The 24436-nt window shown below is 45.8% G+C and overlaps 2 pseudogenes; one reads left to right on the top strand and one right to left on the bottom strand.

Moving 5' to 3' along the window:
• Window positions 1–20484, top strand: part of LOC119300454 — a 55025-nt pseudogene extending 34541 nt beyond the window's left edge.
• Window positions 20485–20790: 306 nt separating this feature from the next.
• LOC119298671 lies at window positions 20791–24149 on the bottom strand (annotated as a pseudogene).
• Window positions 24150–24436: the final 287 nt, after the last annotated feature.

Genomic DNA, 24436 nt, shown 5'->3' with positions numbered 1-24436 from the left:
TGTCACTTTCTTAGATTCTCCGTGGTCAACTTCCGTCCACCAACTAGCACCGGTAGACACAGTCACCAATATGAATCTGATACTAGTCAACACTGCTTTAGCACCATCTACACACATTGTTTGATCACTAGTGCCTTGGTCTATTGACATGTCCCGTGCTTACAGCACGCCTCGTCATTATCACCGCGCCGAGCCTCTGCGGTCCTGGTCAAGTCTCCAGGGTCGCAAACCAACACCACTAACCCCCACTGCATAGAACCACCGATCATCACCAACCGATGTCGAGTATTACGTCTCCATCAGACCATTGTGCCCCAGTCCAATCCGAGCATCTCTCGCTATCCGCTGAAATAGGCTTCGATTCTCCGACATCTTACACTGTAGCCCTTCCATCAGCACCGAGTGAAGTCTTTCACTAGACTCCGGCTCCACCTTCAACATGACTCCATGTAGCTGGCGACGCGCCCCGCGCCCCGACTTCATGCTCTCTCGTGTGCACAATGACTTGAATGAATCCTGTATCATAGTCTTGTCGAAGCCGCACAAGCCCTCAAGCTTGTACCATGTGTTCCCATGCCGCGGAAGTCAGTCACCATCAGCAGCACAGTCGTAGGTCGTCGTCGCTGAAATCACGGCCATCTTTTGCTTTGACCAACATTCATGTCGATTCATCAGACTGTCCAATTTGACCCAGCCAAAATTATTCGACTGCAACCATGCTCCATCTTGCATCTTGTCCGTCCGCACATCTGCATTGTTTGACGCCATGTGTTTGCATGATCCATGCCACGACGCGCTCCAGACTCCTCCGAGCATTATATACATGTCGCCGTCCTTGAAACTTGCCCTTAACCAATATGATGTACTTGTAATTTTATTTACTGCCGGTGTCCTTTCTACTATGGATGAATCTTCAATATAATCAGAGTTTTTTTTGGCTAAAAAAAACAGGCACCAAAAGTTGAATTGCCACTTAAATTAGGGGTAAAACCATGAGTTAAACCCCATTTTCTTTCATGATACTCTAATAAATGACCAACGCTCCGCGTCGTATGAAGTTAACCACTCGGACGAGGTCCACTCTTTCTCCTCCGCGTCTCCGTTCCTGAACTCGTCATTGCAGCTTTTGTTTTGTTTTGCCGGAAAGTCAACCTGAATATATATCCGGTAGGTTAAGCTAGCTGGTTCGACCAAGACTTTGAAAAATGTTATGGAGCGAGCAATAGCTAGCAACTCTGAAAACGAGATCCGTCCCGATCTACGTACGTGGCATCTCTCCGCCCAGGGCCACAATTTTTGTCACAAGTACATATATACGTATACGGTCGTCTTTTCATTCTTTGACGGTTGCGGGTTGTGGTCAGAAGCAGAGTCTTCGTTTTCTCACACGGTGGTTTGAACGGCCGCGTATTCCTCTCCTTCGTTTCTCTGTCTTAAATTATTTTATTTATTCATCCTTTTCACTCGACACTTAAACACAAGTAATTCTCGGTGAGAGTTGGACATTATAGGACGAAATTACTATTCTGACCGTTTGAACGAACTTTGTCACAAAATGAACTCGACGTGAAAGTATTTCACGATCTGACCCTTTTAGCAACACCATAGCTCGCGGCATTTCTGCTCAAAGAAGAAACGCCGAGGTAGCTAGCGTTTCTGATCAAAGAAGAAACGCCGAGGTAGGTAGCATTGCGGACCAGGTAAGAAACGCCGAAGGCGCTGGCGTTTCTGGCCATCATATAAACGCCAAAGAACCATGGCGTTGCTGCCCTTTTTCATGTGCATGTGAAACATGGATGAACAACCTAATTAATAAGGCTAATAAATTATGACCAAAGAGGGCAGCAACGCCATGGTCATTGGCGTTTCCATGATGGGCTGCAACGCCAGCGACTTTGGCGTTTCTTACCTGGTCCGCAACGCTAGCTACCTCGGCATTTCTTCTTTGGTCAGACACGCTAGCTACCTCGGCGTTTCTATGTTGGACAGAAACGCCGCGGGCTGTGGCGTTGCTGAAAGGGTCAGATCGTGAAATGTTTCACATCGAGTTCATTTTGTGACAAAGTTCGTTCAAAGGGTCAGAATAGTGATTTCGTCCGACATTATAAACATCCACACAAGAAGCTGCAGTTTGGAGGCAGTCATCACACATCAAGCTCCTCTTTGCCTAGCATCTATGCGCTCTATGCGCTCTCAGCTGAAGCTACTCGTGTCGCAGGGGAGGCGACCGTGGAGCTATCCTCTTCTTAACTCTTCTCTTAGAAGTTCCAGGAGTGACCCTCCGCACAAGATTATGATCCCCCAGCGATCATCCAGCCGATCAAGCCGAGAACACTCCCGCCGTTCAGCAGGCTCCACCCGTTCCTGCAGGTATGCACTCACCGACTACTTACCTACTCTCAGCATGCATGCATTACACACATCTTTTTGCCCCCTAATCTCGTCATAATAATCCGTGGCGTTGCATTTCAGATCTTGAGCATCTCCCAAGTCCTAAACACATAGGACGCGATGGTGCACCTGTGCCCGATCCGGCCGGCAAGCCGAAGCTTGGCCACCAGTTTCCCTCGGCACAAAATTTATGATCCATTCGGCGGTTACTCCTCTCACGAAGAATCATGAAGGCTGGGACCCACCAAGGGCCCGTGCACCGTTGTGGCGCACCCATCACTTGGGTGCACCAGCCTCCCATAGGGTTTCTTCGGACGCCACCTTCAGATTTGTTTTTAGGAAGACATATTGTTTCTCCAGCATCCTGCCAAAGGAGGAATTCATTGTCAAACTTTAGCAATATCGTCACCATGTTGTTCCCCATGAGCTTTGAGTGGTCCCGCCTCCTGGACTATGGGTTTATAGTACTAAATAGATATGTAGAAATCTCCTTTTGCGTGTTTTATATGTATTCATTATGTGAGGTCCATCATATGAGTATGATGATCTAAGTGGTTTTTGTGGTGGATGTTTTGTCATGAGTTGAATAATTTCATATATTGTTTTTAAGGGAAATTTCATATATTCGTGTTCATTTTGAATGTATAAGATTAGTTTGTGGATGTCTATTGGATCTCTGCTCTACTAGTCTAATTATGGACAAGTTACACTGTATTAGATGAAGTAGTAGAAGGGATATGATTAGCCTGATGACAGAGAAGATTAAAGAACTTGTACCCGTTGGTATACTTTCTTGGTTCATCTCACTGAGGATAAAAAGGGAGTTTTCTAGCTATCTCAGTATTGTTTTGTGGAATAGACGCAACATGTCATGTGTAGTATCGACTTTGTATACTGCTCCAATCAAATTGATCAAGAAATGTGCACGTTCACTCAGAGTTTTTTTCAAAGGGAGGTGCTAGTTATTGAACATTGCCTCTTTGCGTCTTGTGTTGGTTGTCTGTTACAAATCGTATCAAACCGGTGCTAAAATCGGCTTGGGGGTGATTGGGTTCCCAACCGCCGCCCCAAGGTCGCCCCCAGGTGCCGATATCGGCCCGTTATGGCGCAAATTTTCCCGCTTTTCAGACCATTATCGGCATAAATCGGCCCATATTTATCGTGCTTCGGCGCAAATTCAACAAAAGTTATTTGGCGTCTTTGTACATCCCCTGCCAAGCAAATGGATAGTTTTTTCATTTCCAGTGCATGCAGTCGATGCTTTCAAGCATCCCAGGAAATCATCTTGCTGCATTCTGTGCTAGGATCCTAGCAGTGTCTTTAGTATTGGGTGCTAGCAAGTATTGCGGTCCAAACACTGCCACCACTGCCCTGAAGAACTTGTAGAAACACTCAATGGTTGTGGACTCGGCCATGTGCCCATAGCCGTCCAAACACTGCCGAAGCTTGGCAGTTCCACCAGTCTCCCTCGGCACAAAATTTATGATCCCGTCGGCGGTTACTCCTTTCAGGAAGAATCATGAAAGCCGGCATCCCGGTAGAACCCACCAAGCGCTCGTGCACCATTGTGGCGCACCCATCACTTGGGTGCACGAGCCTCCCGTAGGGTTTCTTCAGACACTACCTTTAGATTTCTTTTAGGAAAGACATATTGTTTCTCCAGCATCCTGCCGAAGGAGGAATTCATTGCCAAACTTTAGCAATAACATCACCATGTTGTTCCCGATGAGCTTCGAGTGGTCCCACCTCCTAGACTATGGGTTTATAGTACTAGATAGATATGTAGAGATCTCCTTTTGTGTGTTTTATATGTATTCATTATGTGAGCTTCACCATATGAGTATGGTTATCTAAGTGGTTTTTTTGGTGGATGTTTTATCATCGGTTGAATAATTTCATATATCGTTTTTAGGGAAATTTCATAGAAGTCCCACTTTACCAAGGTGCAGGAGGCTTGCAGGAAGGATGTCGAGCGGGCATTTGGTGTGCTCCAATCTCGATTTGCTATTGTTGGGTATCCTGCTCAGACCTGGTCGAAAGATCAAATGTGAGAGATCATGACTTGCTGTGTCATCTTGCACAACATCATCATCGAGAGCGAGCAGGAAGAGTCAGTGTTTGACACTGAACCATACTACAGGCAGGGTCCTCTAGCCGAAGTTGATCACCAGCTACCGGCAACTTGGACTGCCTACCTCAGTATGCGTCAGGAGATTCAAGACCCACAAGTGCATCATCAACTGCAGCAGGATCTGGTGGAGCGCCTATGGAGGATCAAGGGCGACGCCTAGCTCGACGTGTGATGAGTTTTTATTTGTTGAACTATATAATTTGTATTGAACTATTTGTTGTTGCACTATTTTGTTGAATTATTTAATTTTCTGTGATAAACTATGTGATAAAAAAATTATTTATGTTGTGTTGAGAATTCAACGCCGAACCACGCCGAATATGGGTCGTTTCTTGCCGATATCAGGCCATTTTTCTATTTATCTAGGCCGAAAAGCGGCCGCGAATGGACCGATATCGGTGACTGGGGGCGACCTGGGAGGCGACGGCTAGATGCCAAACCGCCTCCAGCGCCGATTCTACCGGCGGCTCGCCCTCAGGCGACGATTTTTATGCCTTCTAGTGGAGCCAACGGCTGGAGATGCTCTTACACCTTGGATATCAAGGAGGAGGATACATTGAGGAGGGACAAGTGTGGATTTATATTTCACCCGTTCACCCAGTTGTAGTAAGAATACAACTCCAATCAGATCAAGGGGCATTCAAGGGATGCTTATTGTTTACGCAACTCTAATATTAAAATGTGTCGGACTATGTGCCCAACGGGACATGAGTCTAGTCATCTAGGACAACTGGGGGCCGGCTGCATACCCCTAAATGGAGCAAAGAGGTCACTAGGGACCAGGACTGGACTTACATACTGGGCGAAGAGTGTAGAAATAACAATCAGACATCCACGACGCATGAGCTGATGGGTGCATCAGTGCCAACTGAGGCAGAGCGGGACATCGAGGCAAAGAAGTTGCAGCTCACTGGAAGTCTAGACATGCCATACCGAGGTTCTGAAATCTATGTGGATCGAACCCTCAAACTGGATATTGTAGACAAAGCACATTGCGAGATGCGAGAGACATTTGGTGTCCAAAGGATCTTGCGGATAGAAAGAGTTGTAAAAGATTTGAAAAGTTGTTGTTGAAAGCCTTCCTCCCCCACCAACACATGTTGGATTCCTCTTTCACCACTATGTGCTTTTCGAAACTGAACCATTAAATCAATACCAAATATAAACCAAACCGAACCAATTTTATGGTTTCTGATTTTGGGTCCCGATAACTGCCACACGTGTGGTGTATCGGATAGTTGTGCCACACGTCTCGTGTGGCATGGACAGCAACCAGTCCACACACCTACGTGTGGGCAAAACAACTAATGCCCACACACATCTTTTTTTCCCTCCTGAACCCTCTCACACGCGTGCGTGTGGGCGAAGTTGATAACGTCCACACGCCCGTATGTCAGGCCTCGTACCCTTCTGGTCCCGCACACGACGCGTGACGCCCACCGCGCGCCCGCAGTTGCCATGGTCCAGATCCTCGTCCATGTTTGTTTATCTGCAGTTGCCATGTCGCTGAACTACGGTTGCCATGTCGGACAATTGCAGTTGCCATGGTTGCTCAACTGCAGTTGCCATGTATGGTCTGATCTAATGTAGTTGCCATGATTTCATAACTTTAGGAGTTGCCACATACTAACACTAGGCGGTTGAGAGAGTTGCCATGTGCTCACAAGCATGCTAGGGCAGTTGCCATGTAAAAAGGAAGAGTTGCCATCTGCTTACGTGCACGTTAGGGCAGTTGCCATGTACGTGCACGTTGGGGCAGTTGCCATGTACCATGCAAAAACAAATAGCAACTCGATAAAAGACAGTTGTCATCTGCTTACGTGCACACTAGGCAGTTGCCGTGTACCCTGCAAAAATACATGGCAACTCGGGTAAAAAAAGAGAGTTGTCACCTGCTTATAAAGTACACTAGAGGCAGTTGCCATGTGCGCTGCAAAAACACATGGCAACTAGCAGCTTACGTGTGGGAGAGGAGACGGGCGTGTGGGCGAGATGGCAAATGCTCACACACCAGCCCTTGTGCGTGACTGAAAACTGGTGTGTGGGTGAACTGCTAAACGCCCACACAACGGCTCCTCCGTGTGGTAAAACGAATGTGTGGGCGAACTATGTCACACACCACACACACACCTTGTCCTACGTGGCACAGAAAATCAGCCAGATTATGTCAAGATTCGTGCATATAGTACTGGACGGTGATGGATGCGTGTGGTCGAGATGGTCACACACGTGTGGGCGTTAACATTTCCGCTGATTTTTGGTATGAAATTTTGTTACCGTTTTGAATTTCTATTTTTTGGCAATACCCAAAACAGAATAGTTAACCGAATTTAAAGAGATATTTATATTTCTTGAGTGAACAAACATACAAGCAGTCGATCACGTGAGCACGTGAACTTGTCACAACCTTATATAGACCGTAGATCTACTCTTCACTACGTAATGCTAAAGTTTCTACCATCGTTCTTGAACACTAACTGGTCGGTGACCGCATTGCATAAAACATTAGAACGAGTTGCGATCTGCTCACTCCGGCATATGGAAAAGTTAACAAACAGACCAAAGGCTCAAAAGAGCTTAAATCAAAAAATAAAAAATGTACTCTCTTTATTTTTATATACAAGACCACAAACTCAAATTATATGTACCAAGATAAAATTTAATATACATGTTTTACAACCCAACTTTTCTTTTCGTTTAGTGGGATCATTAATACACCGCATGCATGCAAGAAAACTGAGTGAAGGATGTAACTAAGTGTCATTATGACTGCATGCATGAAAGTATTAAACAAATTGCTAGTGCGAGAAAACATCATTAATTTTGTCTCGGTTACTGTTGGTGGCCTTGTATAGATGTAAAATGTATATTTCATAGTGGCCTTGTATAAGTAAATGAAGGGAGTAACAAACTTTGGGAAATGTCGTGTGTGCTTGCGAACATTTATCATGAAACGACATTCATGGAAGTCGTGAAAAAAAATGATGCTCCTAAAATGCTATGTTTGAAAGCATTTTGGAGTTTTTTATTGTGTTTTTTTTGCCATGACTTCTTTGAATGTCATTTCATGATGAAAATTTTCAAGCACTCTAAATATTTGTCAAAGTTTGCCACAAAACAAATCCATATTTGTTTGATTCTTTTTTTCCTTTTTTGGGTTTTACGGTTAATCCAGAGCTGATTTTTCTTGTACAAGAGCCAGATTTCCAGCAAGCATGCATACAGTATATTCTACTGTTTGTATAAAAAATGTGTTTTGAGTCATAACTTTGTAAAATATTGTTTTTATTTTTAAATTCACATCAACTTTGGTTATTATGGTATATACCAAAGTTGTACTAAAATAATTTGATAATATACCGAAACCGAACCGTACTCTAAATTCAATACCATATTTATTGAAGTATCAAATACTATACAAATAAAAAAATCGTATAAATCAAACCATATAAACCAAATGCACAGAGTTACTCTTTCATACCGTCGTTCATCACTTTCACCTCACCAACGACCCTCGGTCTTGTGAACTTAACCATAAGGTCGCCTCTTCCTACTCCCCCTCCATCATTGATAGGGGCGGATCCAGCCCAGCAAGCCGCCCCGGGCCGCCTTCTTGTACTGTAGCAGTTGCTACACTATTTTGCTACAGTATACAAGGAATTTGGACCTCATGCCCCGGGCCTGGCCCTGGGGCTGGGTCCTAGATCCGCCACTGTTTGTTGACTAGTTATTACAGTACTACCATTCCGATGATGTCGTCTCTACCCGCTCCGCCGCCGTCATCGACCTATCATTGCAGTTTTGTTTTTGCCAGAAACCCAAAAGTAAAATATGAATTCAGTAGGTTAAGCTCGCACGTACGGCAGAGACTTTTTAAAATCCTATGGACTGAGCAGTATAGCTAGCAACTCTGAAAACGTCTGATATCCGTCCCAATCTACATGGTCACCACCCCAACTACGCCCACCAACAAACAAGGGGCACTGATAGGCACCGGTGCGTGGGCCCAAATTTGGGTCGGTCGCATCGCAGCCGCATGATTAGCGCATCAATCGACCGTCTGTTTTGCCAGCTGGCCCACGCCCTTTGTTGACTTCGTCTTCCACCACCACGATCCTTTCTCTGTGAGTAGTTTCCCACCCCGCCGACCACGCGCGCTGTAGACCTCGAAGCAGGTCTTGCCTCGCGCCCCCTCCCCCCGCAGCGCAGTTGGGCGCCTTCCCCTCGTCGTCGGTCGTTGCCCGGCTCCAACGGGACGCCGTCGCTCCCTCCCCCAGCAGCCCCTCCACACCGTGCAGCGCGCGTCCGCCGTCGACAATCACCGCCGACGTCGCCCGGCTCCAATGGGACACCGTCGCTCCCTCCCCCAGCAGCCCCTCCACACCGTGCAGCGCGCGTCCGCCGTCGACAATCACCGCCGACCCTCACCCCTCTCCAGAAACAATGGCGAGAACACCGTGGTTCGCATCCAAAACAAGGTTGTAGCAAAAAATGCGTTGCTTCCAGCAAACTAGAAAACGTTGGTATCAAAAATTGGAAAATGGACGTTGTTGAAGCAAAAATCAAATATGTCGGTGGTAGTAAAAAGAAGCTCGTTCCAGCAAATCAAAAGACCGGTGGTAGCAAAAAAGCAAAAAAATGGTGTTGTTCCAACAAAACCAAATAAAACGACAGTAGCAAAAAATGTTGATGGTTCCAGCAAACAAATATCATGGTGGTAGGAAAAAAAGTAAATTTGGGCATGATTCCAACAAAACCAAAACACCGATGGTAGCAAAAAAATGTTGATGGTTCCAGCAAATACATATTACAGTGGTAGCAAAAAACTGAAAATTGGCGATCGTTCCATCAAATCAAAACGTCTGTAGTAGCACAATTAGGCGCTGGTTCGAACATCTGGTCGCCGTGGTTATTGTAGCAGTTGTCGGGGCACGGGCATCCACCCCGTTGCCTGCCCGTGGTCGTGGTCACCCACCCATCGAAGCTCCTTTGTCCACCGGTTGCAGCTCCCCACCGTGGTTGGTTGCAGCTGTTCCCGTTCACCAGGTGCAGATCCCCAGCGTGCTTCCTCCTCCTCCTAGCGCCGACCCGTGGTCCATCACACGGGGGCGTTAGGGAGCAGGAAGGGGAGGGCCAACGAGCAGAGGTGAAGAGAGGTGAAGAGAGGAGCATGGGATGCCTCGCTGTAGGGGGCTCACCGGAGAAACCGCGGCATTGGCCAGAGCCCGGCTTATGGAGAGAGGCGAGTGGGGGATGGATATGTGTCAGAGATGCTAAGGAGAGAGGCGAGCAGGGGATGGAAAGATAAGACATGGGTGGTTGAGATATAAAGGACGGGTGTGTGCGGGCCCTGTGGCCGCACGGCCCGTACGTGGTCGCTCGCGACCGGCCGAGCATTCGGCGCGTCGCAGCCAAATGTTTACCATAAACAAAACCATTGCGACATGCTACCTCTCCGAGATCGGGCCCCAGTTTTTGTCTGAAGTGCAGTTTTCTTTTTATTCTTTGACTGGTGTGGTCTGAACACTGAACTACTCCTAGTACAGTCGTCGTCTTGGCATGGTGGTTTGAACTTTGAACGGTCGCGTTCCTCAGTTTTCCTGTCCTGCTGATTTCTTCTTCACTCGTCGTTTTGACTCGATGAACGCATGTGTTGGTAGCTCACTTCATTGGGAGAGCGAGGATATATAAGCGGCTTGTTTGGAGACAGTCATCACACATACATCAACCTCCTCTTGGCACACCACTGATCAACCATCAAGATTCCCTTTGCCTACCTAGCTAGCGAGAGTGAGAATCAATCAATGGCATCCCGGCTGGAGCTGCTCATGTCGCGGGGGATGCAACTGTGGAGCTATCTTACCTCCTCCTCCGTCGTTACTCTCGCCAGTTCCACAAGCCAGCTTAAGCACCGGAACCGTGACCCTCCTAGACACAGGGTAAACGCGGGGAGGGCTCACGAGGCAGAGAGACGGTGAGCCTTACAGTTCAGAGAGGATTCTCTGACGCGCAGCCGCTTGTAGGATCCTGCTAGGTTGAGCAGCTTGAATCAAGATCTCAATTGCCATGTTGGTTTTTCCGTTCGATGCAGGAAACATGCAGAGGCCGGGGTAATCCTCCTTTTCTAAAAAAATTGAGAAAACATGCATGTCATAGTAATGATTGTGCATGCTACTCCAATCGAATTAATCAAGAAATGTCCAGTTCAGACTTTTGTTTTGAAAGGGAGGTGTAAGTTGTGCATCGTGTGTTGGCTCTCTGTTACATATCATATCAGACGTGTATATATGAAACTCATATATGTTCTTTATCACAAAGCAAAAACTCATATGTTCTCTGCAGCATCTCGGTTGAAGGAACGACCATGTGTGCGGAGGATGGATGTGAGGTTGTTCATTTTCAGCCACCTGAGTTCGATTCTATTGGGAGTGAATCGTGCGCCTTGCTGCCCTGTTTCTTTTCCATGAAAGGTACAAGAGGAATTTATGTACATCACAAATATCAAGTTCATCTGGCGAAAAGAAAATGAATAAGTCTGTCGAGCAACATCACAAACATGCTCAAAAGATGGCGTCCTACCGCACACAAAGAATCGGTCATGCCGCCTAGCTGATCCCTATCACGCTGCCTAAAAGCAGGTATCAATGATACAAGAAGGACAAAAATTTCAGCATGGAGTCCCTGGCACGCTGCAAAAAGACCAGTTCAATCACTAGGGTTCAGGACATCACCACATACACTAACCACAAGAGACAGCCCCTCCTACCGGTACGTGCGTCCTGGACTTTCAAGAATTATCCAAGGTCCGGAGCCTGCCACTCGGACCTCCAAAGCCTCATGGACAATGTTGGGCTAAGTCCCTCCACATGGAGGTGTGTTGGCAGCCCAACATTAGCCCATAAGTCCAACACATGTCAGCCGTTGATCCTCGCTGCATCCAACGGTTGAGAGTACTTCCAAGTGAAGTGAAGCAAGGAGAAAACCCAAGCCACTCCACCCCTGCTGCTGGTGGCTGCCATTCGTGAGAGTGAGAGAGAGGGCTCACAAGAGAAAACACAACCTGAGAGAGAGGAAGAAGAAGAAGCAGAGGTTCTGTCCAGATTTGCTGCATCTGACTAGACAGTGTTCAAGCTGGTGATTGGAGGTTCAAACGTGCTTGGATCAACCCCAAACTTGGTGAGCTTGTTCCTTACTTTGAGTACTTCGATCTGGTTAGCTGGTTTGAGGATTGGGTCAGTGAAGCACCAGATTTGAGAGTGGTTTTGTCAGATCTGACTGCTGCAGTTTCAGAACAGAGTAGTTTTGGGAGACGAACAGTTTGGGTAGGCAAACGATGTCCGATTGAGCTGAAATTTGGAGGGGATCTTAAGAACTCGTGTGTCTACTTGTCTGCCAAATTTGGTACTATTTGGTTCAGTGGTTTAAGAGCAGTTTGCAAAACATTGAAGGGTACAAAAGTTGTGTAAACTCTGCTTTGCTGAAATCTTGCTTCTTGTGGTTGTTGTTGCTGTTGCCGGTTGGCAACATGGAGAGTGTGTTGTAAATCTCTCTAGAGGCTCTAGAGCAGACTTTGTACTCATCATTCTCATAATGAAGTTGCATGGACTGGTCGGTCCATAGCCGTGGTTTTTTACTCCTAAAGTTGAGGAGGTTTTTCCACGTTAAATCCTGTGTCACATGTGCACGTTGTTTGTGTTTTTCTGCTGCTTACTTGTTGGTTGAAGTTGTCCTCAAAGTTCATCACAAGTGGAGGGGGCTGTGTAGTGTGCATATTTGTCGTGTCGATGAATTTGTGCAGCACATTGTTGCTGTCCAGCCCCAACAAAGTGGTATCAGAGCCTTGGTTTGCTTGTGCAAATTGCTGAGTTTCTTGTGGTGAAAGATGGAAGTGAATACCAGCAGGATGATATCTTTGAATGGTACAAATTATCAAGCATGGAAGGGCACGATGAAGGACTTGTTATTTGTGAAAGAATACCGAAAGCCAGTGTTCTCCACTGAGATGCCGGAGGGCATTGAGTAAGGTCAGTGGAAGGTACTTCATCGCCAAGCTTGTGGGTTCATCCGGCAATGGGTCGATGACAATGTTTTGAACCATATCATTGATGAGACACATGCACGCACCTTATGGCAGAAATTGGAAGAGTTGTTTGCCCGGAAAGAAGAGACAAACAAGATGTTCTTGATCAAACGATTGATGTGCTTGAGGTACAAAGAGGGCATTCTAATTGCAGATCATGTGAATACATTTCAATGCATTATAAATCAGCTTTCTTCAATGGGAATAACATTTGAAGATGAAGTGAGAGCTTTGCTGCTACTAGGCTCATTAACGGACAGCTGGGAGACCTTTAAGGTCACGGTTTGCAATTCAGCACCTAATGGAGTTTTCACTTGGAATCTTGTGAAAACCAGGGTACTAAATGAAGAGTCCAGAAAGGTGGTTGAAGCTAGTTCTTCCTCACATTAAGAGGTGCTGGTCACTCAGTCCAGGGGGAAAACTAAGAGCAGAGGTCCAGGTAAAGGGGCAGAAAGAGGTAGGAGCAAATCAAAAAGCAAGTAGGGGTGGGCGTTTGGTTCCCCCCGTTCGGTTCGGTGCTTCGTTTTTTTTTCGGTTCTAAGAAAATAAGGACCGATCGGTTTGTACCAATTAACATAACCGAGAGTTCGGTCTCTGGATCGTTCGGTTCGGTCCTCGGGTCTGCACCGAAAAGACCTGCTACTGAAAAGATGAGGCGTTGGGCTAGGCTAGGATGGTCGGATATAATATATTATACAACTGCTAGTGCTAGATGAATTGGCACAGAGCGCACAAGTTTCTCTCACGAAAAAACTTCAGGCAGAAAGCAACCCTTGATTCACACAAGAACAGTGCACCTGACAACAAGGATCAAATCACGAACTTTGATCTGGATGGAATCAAGAATATGACAGAATAAAAATCAACTACTATACTTACTTTGCAGGCAAGCAGCAGTATTCTTCTTGTGCGGAAATTGACCTGCCACCGCCGGTGTGGTGGACAGAGGACAGGGATCTGGGCGGACGGCTGGCACAACGAGGAATCGGAACTCATATAGGATGCTCGGGAGACAAAAATCAAGCGGCCATGAAAGGTACAGATTATGGACGCGAGACTTGCGGTCTTGGGGAGGGAAAGGGTCAATCTCTGCCACGATTTTTAGAGGAGGCGATTTGGGATGAGCGACGTTTTGGGAAGAGGGCAGGAGGAGGCGCTAGTTACCTAGTTTTATGGGTGAGAGTGTGACTGTGCGGGGCTGCGGTTGTGCGGCAGCTGGCAGGATAGGAATTAGGTGTAGGGCGTTGGTGCTTCGGTCAGTTTGGTGGACCAAGGGTACAGACCGAATTCACCGAACTTAATTCGGTTTTCTAGAATTGTTAACCGAGTTTTGTACTGAAGGTTTCAATTTTGGTCACTTCGGCTTCGGTCCAAGTTAAATCGGTTTTCGGGTTATATGCCCACCCCTAAAAGCAAGTATGCTGATTATGAGTGCCATCACTGCCATCAGAAGGGCCACATTAAGTGGCAATGTGACAAGTGGAAGAAAGACAAAAAGAAAAAGAAGAAGCAAGATCAGAAGCAAGTTGACAGTGATAGTGACACAGAGGGCAACCGAGTTACTGCAGTAGAAGAGGACATCATGCTTGTTATGCATGAAGAAAATGAGGGCAGATTTGATTCCACTTTTGAGGAGAAGATCATTGTTGTTTCTGATGAAACCGTCAACCTTGTGGATGGTGACGAGATGATTTGGATACCGGACAGTGGTGCTACCATTCATGCTACATCTCACAGAGAGCTCTTCACTAACTATATATCAGGTGATTTTGGTGTTGTGAAGATGGGGAACAATGATAGAGCAGCCATCATTGGAAAGGATATGTGCATTTGGAGACCGCAAATGGTACAAGGTTAGTCCTCAAATCCGTGAGAGATGTTGAGGCACTTTGTCTCAATATTATTTCAGTTGGTTTGCTTGATGGAGATGATTACTTGAGCAGTTTTGGAAAAGGGCAGTACAAGCTCACCAAAGGCAACATGATTGTTGCAAGAGGTAAAATGGTCTCAGTGTTGTATCATGTTCATGCTAAGCTCTTTATTGCTTCTGTCAACGTACTAGAGAAGGATGATCATTGTGCTCTATGGCACAAGAGACTTGGGCACATGAGTGAGAAGGGAATGACAGTGCTAGTGAAGAAAAAATTGTTGAAGGGTGTGAAAGGAGTTCACATCAAGAAATGTTTAGATTATCTAGCAGGGAAGCAACACCGAGTTTCCTTCAAGACTCTACCTCCTCACAAGAATTCGAGAAGCTAGACTTGATACTTTCCGATGTTTGCAAAATGTCGGTAAAATCTCTTGGTGGTGCTAAGTACTTTGTGACTTTTATTGATGACTTTTCCAGGAAAGTTTGGGCCTTCACTTTGAGGACCAAAGATCAAGTACTAGGTGTATTCAAGTAATTCCAAGCCTCGGTTGAGAGAGAAACTGAGAAGAAGATCAAGTGCATTTGCACTGATAATGGAGGAGAGTACATTGGGCCATTTGGTGCATATTGCAAGTAGCAAGGCATTAGGCATCAATTTACTCCCTCAAAGACACCACAGCTGAATGGTCTTGCTGAGAGGATGAACAGGACAATTGTGGAGAGAGTTAGATGCTTGTTGCCAAGTGCAAAGCTACGCAAACACTTTTGGGGTGAGGCTTTGATGACTGCAGTTTATCTTATTAATCTCTCACCAAATTATCATTTGCAGGGAGATGTTCCTAACAGGGTCTGGTGTGACAAGGACGTCTCATATGACCACCTGACGATTTTTGGGTGCAAGGCCTTTGTTCATATTCCTCAAGATGAAAGGTCAAAGCTTGATTCAAAGACACGGTAGTGTATCTTTCTTGGCTATAATGGTGATGAGTTTGACTACAAGCTGTTTGACCCTATAGCAAGGAAAGTTGTGAGAAGTCGTGATGTTGTGTTTGTTGAAGACCAAACAATTGAGGATATTGTGAAGACAAAGGGGCAGGTTCCTCCTCAGCAGTAGCAAGACATGATTGATTCTGACCCAGTTCCTGCAGCTCCAGCTCCTGTGCAAGTTGAAGCAGATGTAGAAGATGTACAAGGTGGTGCAAGTGAAGAAGATGCTCCCCAGCAGCAGCAACAAGAGTATGATGCTGAAGTTGATGATCCGGATCAGCAGGAAGCACCAGCACCAAAAAGTCCACCAGCTGCTCCACTCAGAAGATCCAACAGGGGTCGAATTCCTTCCAGCAGGTATCCCTCAGATCAATACGTGGTGTTATTATCTAACGGTTCAGAACCTGAATGCTTTGCAGATGCAATGGAAGATGAACACAAGAAGGAGTGGAAAAATGTTATGCAAGAAGAGATGGATTCCTTGCATAAGAATCATACTTATGAGTTGGTGAAGTTGCCCAAGGGCAATACAATTTTGAAGAACAAGTGGGTCTACAGAATCAAGCAAGAAGAGCACACATCACATCCAAAGTACAAGGCCAGGCTAGTTGTAAAAGGATTCGGTCAGAGAAAAGGCATTGACTATGCTGAGATTTTTTCTCCGGTTGTGAAGATGACATCCATAGAAGTAATCCTTGGCATGGCAGCAAGTCTCAACTTGGAGGTTGAGCAAATGGATGTGAAGACTGCATTCCTTCATGGTGAGTTGGAGGAAGAAATATACATGGAGCAACCTGAGGGGTTTCTTGTGAAAGGCAAAGAAGACTATGTGTGCAAGCTGAAGAAAAGTCTCTATGGTCTGAAACAAGCACCAAGACAATGGTACATGAAGTTTGAAACTGTCATGGGGGAGCAAGGCTACAAGAAGTGTAGCTCAGACCATTGTGTGTTTATTCAGAGGTTCTTAGGTGATGATTTCATCATATTATTGCTCTATGTTGATGATATCCTGATTGTTGGCAAGAATGTCTCTAGGATTGCTAAGTTGAAGAAGGGGTTGAGCAAATGTTTTGCTATGAAAGAATTAGGTCCAATAAAGAACATTCCCGGGATGAGAATTGAGCGAGACAGAAATTGCAACAAGTTGTACTTGTCTCAAGAGAAGTATATTGAGAAGGTACTTCAGAAGTTTAGGATGGAAAATGCTAAAGTTGTGAGTTGTCCACTAGCAGCCCATTTCAAGTTGAGCAGAAAGCAATGTCCTACCACTGATGAGAAGAAAAAGGAAATGCATCATGTTCCTTATGCTTCAGCGGTTGGGAGTTTGATGTATACTATGGTATGTACAAGGCCTGACATTGCTCATGCGGTTAGTACTGTGAGCAGATTTATGTCCAATCCAGGAAGACCTCATTGGGAAGCCGTGAAGTGGATTTTGATATATCTCCGGGGCAGCACAAATCTGAAACTTTGCTTTGGTGGTGGTGAAGCCAAGCTGGTTGCCTTTTCAGATTCTGACATGGCTGGAGATGTTGACAGAAGGAAGTCTACTTCAAGTTACTTGGTTACCTATACAGGGGGAGCGGTGTCATGGTAAAGCAGGCTGCAAAAGTGTGTGGCATTGAATACAACTGAAGTTGAATTCATTGCAGTAACAGAGGCGAGCAAAGAGCTATTGTGGCTGAAACGGTTGGCTTGTGAGCTTGGTTTTAAGCAAGATAAATTTGTGTTGTTTTGTGACAACCAAAGTGCTATCCACTTAAGTAAGAATGCAAGCTTTCATTCAAGGTCTAAGTATATAGAGGTCCGTTATCATTGGTTTCGAGATGTGTTATATTTCAAGAAAATACAACTTGAGAAGGTTCACACCGATGACAATGGGGCTGATATGTTGACTAAAGAGGTGACAAGAAACTTGAAGTATGCCGCCGGCTCGCTGGCATGGCTGCCGGAAGGCAGTGAGACCCTTCATGATGTCGGGAGGGGGAGTTTGTTGGGCTAATTCCCTCCACATGGAGGTGTGTTGGCAGCCCAACATCAGCCCATAAGTCCAACACATGTCAGCCGTTGATCCTCGCTGCATCCAACGGTTGAGAGTACTTCCAAGTGAAGTGAAGCAAGGAGAAAACCCTAGCCACTCCATCCCTGCTGGTGGTGGCTGCCATTCATGAAAGTGAGAGAGAGGGCTCACAAGATAAAACACAACCTGAGAGAGAGGAAGAAGAAGAAGCAGAGGTTCTGTCCAGATTTGCTGCATCTGACTAGATAGTGTTCAAGCTGGTGATTGGAGGTTCAAACGTGCTTGGATCGACCCCAAACTTGGTGAGCTCGTTCCTTACCTTGAGTACTTCGATCCGGTTAGCTGATTTGAGGATTCGGTCAGTGGAGCATCAGATTTGAGAGTGGTTTTGTTAGCTCTGACTGTTGCAGTTTCAGAACAGAGTAGTTTTGGGAGACGAGCAGTTTGGGTAGGCAAACGATGTCCAATTGAGCTGAAATTTGGAGGGGATCTCAAGAACTCGTGTGTCTACTTGTCTGCCAAATTTAGTGATGTTTGGTTCAGTGGTTTAAGATCAGTTTGTAAAACACTGAAGGGTACAGAAGCTGTGTAAAATCTGCTTTGTTGAAATCTTACTTCTTGTGGTTGTTGTTGCTGTTGCCGGTTGGCAACGTGGAGAGTGTGTTGTAAATCTCTCTAGAGGTTCTAGAGCAGACTTTGTACTCATCATTCTCATAGTGAAGTTGCGTGGATCGGTCGGTCCACAACCGTGGTTTTTTATTCCTGAAGTTGAGAAAGTTTTTCCACGTTAAATTCTGTGTCACATGTGCATGTTGTTTGTGTTTTTCCAGTGCTTATTTGTTGGTTGAAGTTGTCCTCAAAGTTCATCACAAGTAGAGGGAGCTGTGTAGTGTGCATATTTGTCGTGTCGGTGAATTTGTGCAACGCATTGTTGTTGTCCAGCCCCAACAGACAAAACATCATAGGAGGAAGGCAACAGGACATGAGAAGAAAATGTAGGTCCCGGGCTCTGGGACACCATACTAAGGGCATAGCCCATCGTTAGGGCCGTGTCGCTTCAACACTTGCGTCCATGAGGGGGAGGTGATTGCACATAAGCTATCAAACAAAGATCTTGACCTTTGAGGAAGTGACGCTTTTCGTAAAGGAATGATCCATGCCAGATTCAGAGCCTGATCTAATGCACAATATGATGTGCCAATATAAAAGAGGCATGATGGAGCCTGGGGCCAAGAAGCCAGAAACAATGAAAAATAAAAGAGAATTATATTAGATGAACACCTGAGGAAATTTGTATTATGGGATAGTAATAACCATGTCAGGTGAGTGATGCCTTGCAAATGTAGCCTTGTCAAAATAAGAGTATCGATCTCACGAGAGGCTCCCATCATTCTAGGGTTTCTCCGTCCCCCCCGGCGTCGGCGCCAATCTGCCTTGTCCTCTGTGGCCTTAGGGCCATGGAGGTGTGGTGGATCTTGGCCATTGCCGGTGGATGGGCTCCACCTTATTTTTTGGTGCTTTTTAGTCTGTTTAGGGTTGTGTCTTGCTCAGAAAGGCGAGACGGCGGTGGCTCTCTGAAGATGGAACAAGGTTCTTCCCACCTAGCCCCCATCTCAGTGGCGAGTCTCATATTGTCGATCGACATGTGGATGTGCGTCTCCAACGGATCTGGTCGGCGTTTGTCTTATTGGATCCGTGTGGATCGGGTCTTATTGGTCCGTGTTCATGTGTCTATGGATAGCATCCTTCTGATCTATGCTTCCCTTTGTCGGCAATGGTTGTTGTTCTGATGTGCTGGTCCTTTGGGTCCATAGTATGATGATTTCTCGATTGTCTATTATGACAAGATTTGCTTGACTTCCACAAAGGAGGGGTGATGCCTTCGGCTCACTCCTGTGCTTATAGTCATCGCTAAGTGGTCTACGAACATGAATGCGATTTTTGTTATTTACAGAGTTTTTTTTGTAATGCCATAACATTTGATAAATAGATTGAAGTTTTTTCGAAAGAAAAATACTCATATGTTTCTACTAACGAGGCTTCCTCCATATATACGAAAAAGAAAAATATGAATTCTCTTATACCCGTCTGCCTTTCTTCGCCCAGCTCTCCCAACACAAGGGAAGGGCATCTCCCCGAGCGCCCGCGCCCACAACCTGCTCATCCTGTTATCCAGAAGAGAACGCCGGCAGGCTGGCCGACCACCCCGCTATTGCCCACGCGCTCGAGCAAGTGTCAGCGCGGCGGCTCTCCTTACCGAGCAGGCGTTCGCGTTCCTTTTGGCCGCGGCGAGGTCGAGCGTGGATGGCACGGTGAGGGCGACTCTGAGAACTTTGCACCGGCGCCGGCGGCCCGTGCCCCTCGCTGCTCAAGGCGCTGGCCTGGATCAGCGAGTTCGACGCGGCTGTGTGGGTGATCGAGAAGGGCCAGCTACTAAAACGTCATGTTAGAGGCTAGGTGTGAGGCCGGCGACATCCAGGGCTCCCGCCAGGTGTTCGATGAAATGAGTAAGGGGAGCCACTGAAGCCTGCGACTTCGTTGAGGCCATGGAGTGGTCTGAAGTCTGAAGTCTGAACCTGATGACATCCAGAAATCACTGACGTAAGAGATCCTCACACACCACGCATGTAAAGCAGGGAAGATGGATTTGGCAAGATGGCAGATGTTCCTGGAATGCTGACGCCAAGGATCACAATCCACACATCGGGGTATGTTTATACCAGGAGAATCGAAGATGCTTGCGAGCATGTCGGGGCTATGAGAACCAGGGATAAGCACTCCACAAACAGGAAGTACAGCCTGCTCACATGCTGTTTCGCAAATCTGGGACGATCATCGAGGCGGGAAGTCTCCTGCATGAGTTGATGGGAAGGGCCTCACGGCTGACTATTCTGCTTACGTTAAGAGTTCACAAAGATTTGCACAAGATGGGAAGGGGAGATCTGTCTGCTGAATAGAAGCCCTTGTTTCAGAAATTCATTGGGAAATCAGGTTTGGAACACTGATTTATTTTGAGCTCTTATTAAGTCATCTAAGTGAAACTTGCTTGTCCATTTAAGATATTTATTATGTCCCAGTTTTTCCCTTCACTCACTCCTCTCAGCCCTATGTATGAATAGATGACTTGCTTTAAATCAGAACGACATGTCTCCTACTTTGTATAGATGAGTAAAACATACATTAGCACTAGCACATACATATGGTGCAAAGCCATTTGACATGGATGCATTAGCTTCCTCTGAAATGACTCAAAGTGGATTCAAAAAGAAAGAAAAAAAGAAACATAAGATAATATACATTACTACTCTTATTTACATGAACTTCTGTTGCTAGCTACTACCCTGCCGATTCTTTGCTTTATCTAGCATGCATGTGTATGAGGCCACATGCTTTATTCTAAGGATCTCAGTACAAATTTGTCCCATATCGGGCCGCTCTTTGGGTGATGCCTTGGAGCAAGAGAGGCCTATTCTTAGAAGTGGAACAACACAATTCTCCATCATGTCAGTTGCATTGCCGTTATCTTGTACCATTGTAGGGTCAACAACCTCATGAATATTCTTCGTAAATGCTCTATCAACAAATTCATGAAGGCTTATACCATCGTTAAATTTTTCATCAGTTGGACTACGCCCTGTTATCAGTTGTAACAGAAGCACTCCGAAGCTATAGACATCACCCTTGGTTGATATCTCTTCGCTCATTCCATATTCTGCGTTTACATGTAAAAAACATAATAAAATTAGAGAATCGTCATTATTTGTACAACTCCATAAGGAACAAACAGAATCAATATCTTGCAAAAAAGCTTATCTCATGTATCCTATGGTCCCTTTTAAGCGTCTTAAACTTGCTGAACTATCTTGATGTGCATTTGCTGTGCTGAACAAGAATCTTGCTAGGCCAAAGTCGATGACGTACGCAGCCATGTCAAGGCCCAAAAGAATATTGCTTGGCTTCAAGTCGCAATGTATAACTGGAGGTGCACACTGATTGTGAAGATAATCCAAAGCAACTGCCACATCCAAGGCTATGGTAGTCCTTTGGCTTAAACTCAGAATATTCTTTTCACCATCTTCAGGATCTTTTACATGTAACCACATTTCTAGATTCCCATTTGGCATGTATGGGAATACTAGGGCCTTGAAATCTGCCCCAGTATGATCCACAGAAGAGCATGAGGTAATGATTTTTACAAGATTCCGATGGCGAACATTTCTTAGAGCTTCACACTCTGCTATGAAGCTCCTATCTGCCCCATTAATGTCAAGGTCAAAAATCTTGATGGCAACTTGATCTGATTGTAACTGCAGACTTCCCTTATAAACCCTTCCAAATGATCCAGAACCAATTAAGTTTGCAGAAGAAAACCTATCAGTCGCCCGTACCAAGTCTTCATATGATATCTTCTGTATCTTCTTTATGTTCTCATTGTGATGTTGCAAATGGGGATTTGCTTGCATCCGTTTCCTCCAATAAATTGTTACAATACAAGAGAAAAGGATTGCAGTGGCAGCAACAATTGTCAATAGAATCACCAGGGCTAGAACCAGTAGCCTCTGCTTTCTTTTGCTATCAGCCAGTGCCATACAAAGATACATACCTCTCGTTGGGATGATTGTACACAGATGATCATTTCCTTCGATTGAAACCGCACCAGCGATGTCAAAAACACCGCCTGTCGGAACTGCTCCATCAAAATGGTTGAAGGATAAATTCAGGTCTTGAAGTGATTTCAAGGATTTGAGGAACTCCGGTACATTTCCAGACAAATTGTTCCCAGAAATATCCATGTCTTTTATGCTGACTAAGATGACAAATGTTTGCGGAATCCTTCCTTCAAATAAGTTGTTTTGCATCTCAAGATACTCCAGGTCAACACACTGGCTGAGAGTTGATGGGATGTTGCCAGTCAGCCTGTTATTTGATATGTTGATTTTCTTCAGATGAAGGAGACTTCCAACTTCATCAGACATTCCTCCAGACAAGTAGTTGTTTGACAAGTCCAGCTCTATAGAAAGCGTAGAGATTGTCAAGATTTTGCTTGGTATACGACATCTAGTGAGTTGTGAGCAAGGTTGAGTATGGTGAGTTGAGTGCATCGTGCTATACTTGCAGGTATTCTTCCACTGAAGTTGTTATGATCCAATTCCAGCATACTCAGCTGGACAAGATTGCCAAAAGTATCTGGAATCTGACCTGAAAGCCTGTTATGTGCAAAGGATAGCTTGACCAATTTGTTCAATTTCCCAATTGTTGGTGGTATATTACCAGTGAAAAAATTGTATTCCATGTACAATATACTGAGGCTCTTAAGGTTGCCAATCTCCGGTGGTATAGGTCCAGAAATTTGGTTGCTATTCAGCCACAACGAGTCAAGACTATATGAAAGATTTCCAATAGAACTTGGCAATTTCCCATTGAGATTGTTTCCATCCAGGTCCAGCATGTTCAATCTGGAGCAGTTAGATAGTGAAGAGACAAATCCCCAGTCATCTGCTTCTAGCTCGTTGGATGCCAAATCGAGGTGCACTAAATTTGGCAGTGAGCCGAAGAATGGTATGAATCCAATAAATCTATTATTGTTCAAGTCAAGCCAGCGGAGGTGGTAAGCTTTGAGAAGAGAGGCTGGGATTGGTCCATCAAAATTGTTTCCTGAGAGTATTAAGTCCTCGACATTATGCAGGGTGTAGCCGACATCAAAGGGTAATATTCCAACAAGTGAGTTGTCAAATGTGCTAAGACTTTTCAGGGATGACATGTTGAATATAGAGGGTGGAACTGGTCCAGATAGGTTGTTTGTACTCAAGGTCAATATCTCTAATGCTGGAATATGACCTAAGCTCTCCGGGATGCTCCCAACTAAATGATTGTTTGTGAGACGAAGACGAAGTAGGGAGGAAAGGTTCCCTAGTGAGGAAGGTATTCTTCCTGAAAGATGGTTTCCCCCTAAATAGAGATGCTTAAGAGGGGAAGAGGTGACAGTAACAGAAGGTATGGAACCAACGAAATTGTTCTGTGTGAGGCAAATGGCACCAAGTGACAAAGTGTTGAGGAGAGTCTTTGGGAGTTCTCCAGTAAGACTATTGCTCATGAGCCTAAGTACTTGAAGAGATGAACTATTTGCCAAGGACTCAGGGATGACCCCTCCAAGAGCATTGATCCCGAGATCAACATATGTGAGATGACGGCAGCTGCCCAAAGATGGCGGTATGTTGCCGGTAAGTGTGTTGCTGGCCAGATCTAATATGCGCAGCTCAGGAAGGTTTCCGAAAGCAGGAGGGATGCTCCCTTGGAGCTTGTTTTTGCTAAGGTTAATCTCTTGAAGGCGCTTGCATTGGCTAAGGCTAGCTGGGATCTCTCCACTGAGGGAATTTTTCCTCAAGCCCAGGACTTGAAGTTGGAAACATGCAGAGAGTTGGGGCGGGATGGTACCTTCCAAAGTGTTCATGCTGAGGTTGAGGTTGGTGAGTCTGCTCAGCAGGCCAAGCTCGGACGGCACGCCACCACCGAAGCTGTTGTTGGACAGCTGGAGCCTTGCCAGCCAAGTGAGGTTAGCAATGCAAGGAAGGATGGAGCCTGAGATGCCTTGGGATTCAAGGTCCAGCACGATGACACGCTGAGGGGACATTGCACCGCAGGTGATCCCGTGCCAGTTGCAGAACTCCATGGACACATTGCTCCATGAAGTTAGAACAAGTTAGAACTCCGGCGGGTGCCGAGAGCCCGGACTTGAAGCACAGGAGGGCTTGTCTATCGCTTTCTGATTCATCGCAGATGCCTAGTAACGGTAGGCTGCAGAAGAAACCCAAGAAGAGGTAGAGAAGCCGACAGAGGCCTGGAAACAACAAAGTTGCCATTACTCTGCTATCGGCCTGGATGAATGCACTACCGGAACAGGGCCATACCCCGACGGCCAAAACAATGCCGACGGCCATCGTCGGCTTCTTCGGAGAT

The sequence above is a fragment of the Triticum dicoccoides genome, chromosome 5A (genome assembly GCF_002162155.2).
Source record: "Triticum dicoccoides isolate Atlit2015 ecotype Zavitan chromosome 5A, WEW_v2.0, whole genome shotgun sequence".
Taxonomy (NCBI): domain Eukaryota; kingdom Viridiplantae; phylum Streptophyta; class Magnoliopsida; order Poales; family Poaceae; genus Triticum; species Triticum dicoccoides.
The sequence above is the reverse complement of the archived record's forward strand: the minus strand, read 5'-3'. Positions and strand labels throughout refer to the sequence as shown.